Source organism: Cebidichthys violaceus, unplaced genomic scaffold, assembly GCF_023349555.1.
Source record: "Cebidichthys violaceus isolate CVI_PGR_0920_01 unplaced genomic scaffold, fCebVio1.0.p SCAF_26, whole genome shotgun sequence".
Lineage (NCBI taxonomy): Eukaryota > Metazoa > Chordata > Actinopteri > Perciformes > Stichaeidae > Cebidichthys > Cebidichthys violaceus.
In genome coordinates, this window is record NW_027176439.1 from 692,361 (window position 1) to 695,872 (window position 3,512).

At 35.6% G+C, this 3,512-nt stretch overlaps 1 long non-coding RNA gene across 1 annotated transcript; it reads right to left on the reverse strand.

Moving 5' to 3' along the window:
* Positions 1 to 357: 357 nt before the first annotated feature.
* Positions 358 to 1,959, reverse strand: LOC137879826 (uncharacterized). The gene is made up of 3 exons (XR_011103763.1): positions 1,863 to 1,959; positions 716 to 794; positions 358 to 468 (listed from the first exon to the last, which is right to left on the reverse strand). It is a non-coding gene; the product is annotated as an uncharacterized lncRNA (long non-coding RNA).
* Positions 1,960 to 3,512: the final 1,553 nt, after the last annotated feature.

Consider the following 3,512-nt stretch of genomic DNA (forward strand, 5'->3'; position numbering starts at 1 on the left):
GTTACCATTACACATTGTTGTTTTTTTCCCATGTCAAACCTTGTACAGGTGTTTCTGTCGTTAAACCTGTACTCACTGATAAATCGGATGGACAAAATAATAGCAACACAGCACCAAACCTCCGAAATGACTAGTTTTAAGAAAAAATATAGGAAGGTAGGATTCATTGCAGGACTATTGTGTTATGTTTTCATGTTACCATAACAGGTGCAGACAGTGACTTCCCTTTCAACGTCCTCTTTAATTTGATCTTGAAAGTTGGGGCAAAACTCCTGCGATCCTTCATGTTTCAGACAAATACTGTAGCGTGACGTTCTGTCATGAAAACACCTTGTCGGGGACACTCACCTTGGGGTTTGGTAGTGCCGGCGAGGTCCAGGACCGGTCCATCCCTGCACCTCGGGGTCCCTGACACGGAGGGCTGCCCTCTCTGTAAGCCCGGCGTGGCTGATCAAGCTGTTCCAACAACTGGAAGACATCACAAGTTAAACACTCATTATTTTAATTTGATGCTAATCATGTGTTAATGAGACTAATCCTCGCAATGATTCAGGTAATTTGCTTAATGGCTCCAGTCCAGATTACAGCAATCAGTCACGTTTGATAAGACGTCTGTTGTGTGGCGGGATGGGAGGGGGGGTGGAGGACAGGAAACAGGTGAAGGCCAGCAGGCCTCCGGGAGAGTGAGGACATGCCAGTTCACCAACCCGCTCACCTTTGAGCCCTCGATGTCTCAGCTCTGCGTGACGGGGAGAGCGTTTTGATATTTTCCCATTGTCACTACCCAGAAGGCACTAGGAGTAAAGGAAGCAACGTAACGCTGGTGTAATCAGGCACTTAGAACCATTTATTGCTTATAGCACAATGACTCAATACAAAATTACACTATATAGACAACTGGGGCCAGCAAAACAAAGTAATAACGGGCGGAGGTTGGAGCCAGATCAATGAAATAAATACATTAAACTCAACTCAGAATCACATACCTTGCTATACTGTACCTACTGTCTGAGTATATCAATTTACTATTGATGTCCCTCAATTGCCCCTACTGTCGTTCATAAAGACAATTCTGTAAACTCAATTCCTATAAATGAAATACAATAGACTCAATAGGTTTCATCATTAACTGTATGATTTACTGTTGTCACACTGTGTGCCAAACATTGTGCATGCACACTTTTCCTTTTCAATTAAAACTGTAATATTCTGAAGATATATTGATTGGCATAAATGTTATGTGTCTTGTTACATATTTTATATTATGCCTCTTTTTACCCCAATGTGAAAAACACGTTGAGACATATCACATCAATTGGCATATTATACCAGAGGCAGATGGGATCTTTTTTATATATACATATTTTTTTATTCTCAGGCACAGATAAGTACTGAAATAAGAATTTGCCTAATTAATTTAATTAATTTATTTAAATTAATTAATTAATTATTTTTTTAGATTCATACTGTACATGGCCATTGCGTTCATTATGTGATAAATGAAGGTCATTTATTAATAATAATAATAATAATAATAATAATAATAATAATAATAATACATACAATGCGCTTTAAAAAGGTACTCAAAGACACTTTACATGGTAAAAACAGAAACGATAGAAGTAATTAAAATAAAAACAAAATAGATGACATCATAACAGTAAGGAACAACACGAAAAAAAGAAAACAACAAGCCAGCTGTCACTGAGCTTGAGCTAGCTATAAGCTAGTGAGCTAGCCAAACAAATATGGAGGTTAGCTAGCTTAATGCTAACTAACCTAGCAAGGCTAAGTAGCAGAATACATTGTTTTGCTTGCCACAGTAAAATACCTTCGTGATATACGTTTCTTGCGTGTCTTACCTCTTGACTTTTTTCCATCAGGCTGTAGTTTGTCTGGAGCTTCTACAAAGTTTCAGCTAACAACCACAAACCGTAAATAAGATGCTAACGACACACGGTTTAGCTAGCAGAGGGGGCGGGACTTATTTATATAATTGACTGGGGAGACTTTATATTATACTATATAGAATATTATATATAATATATTTTGTATTGTCTTATATATTATTTATGTCTAACTGAATGAAAAACAATTGTTGTAGGAGTGTTTGTTTGATTGACAGGTGTTTGATCCGATGACGCTCCCTCCCTCCTCAGCCTCACCCAGTTTCCACGTTTTTTTCTCCAAATGTAACCTTTATTAATTTCATTAACACCTTGGTTTATCCACAATCATTAACTTAAGAATGTTTATTTCAATTTATATAAAATTAAATTTCTGTTTAAAGTAATAAAAGCTTATATATATATATATATATATATATATATATATATATATATATATATATATATATATATATGTTCAGGAATGTCTGTTTGATTGACAGTGCTCTCAGCAACTTTTCAACCCTCCTCAGCTGCAAAATCTTTCCTGAAATTATGATTTTCTGGCTTTAAAAACAATATTCTCAATCCAAAAAGTAGTTGCTAGTCCTTCCAAGGTCCACACAAAAATAAATGTAAAAATCAATGTTAATTAATTCACAGTATCAATGGAAAAGCAAAACAAAAGACAGAACAAATCGAGCATAAACATCAGAAAATAATTACAAATATTAAAAGGTAGAAAATAAAATATTCCACTTAACAACCCTAAAAAAATATTATAAACAATGAATTTGTCCCAAAAATCACATCTGAGATAGAAGAGATGTACAATCATACAATATATAGTATAAATATATACAATAATAGAAAACCCAGGCCTCTTAGAATTACAGATGGACCCCTGGTGGGTAGACACATTGTCGGGCAGCTCAGTCCATCCTGAGAGGAGGAGTGAGAGAGTGAGCTCTCTCCCCGACTCAGATCAAGCAGAGGATGCTACGCCCCTGACAAATGGCTCCAGCATAATGACCTGTGAGTGCTAACAAATATAAATCGTTTTCTCTTGCATTTTTACTGTCATCAAAACAAATGCTCATTAGCCTTTTATGAGGGATTATGTGAATAATAAATAGATCCTAATTACCCCCTATCACAAATGCAAATGCGTGAATTAAAAGCAACGGGTAGTAAAACAATAGAGCTTCCATCCCGGCCCAACATTATATGTACAGTCGCTGAGTTATTGAGCAATTAATGGTTTTAAATAATTTTTTATGTCCAGTTGCTTTACTTTACATTGTTTCACCCACTGATTGATCTTCAATACATCCTGTTCCCACTGAGATTTAACCATTTTCCTCCATTCCAATTAATCTACAATGTTGTTCTTACTGATTCTTTGACCTCCTGACAATATCAAATTTTCAAAGTTTGTATTGCAATACTTTTACACAACAAGCTATGTGCCTAAACATGTATGCATTTTAAAATTTGATATTTCGACGAATATCATATGTATCCTACATATCAACCACAGCTATTTGCATATTGTCCCCCAAACAAACAGCATTAGACAGCATTATTATGGATGAAGCTTTAAAAACAATGGCACTTAGTCAAATC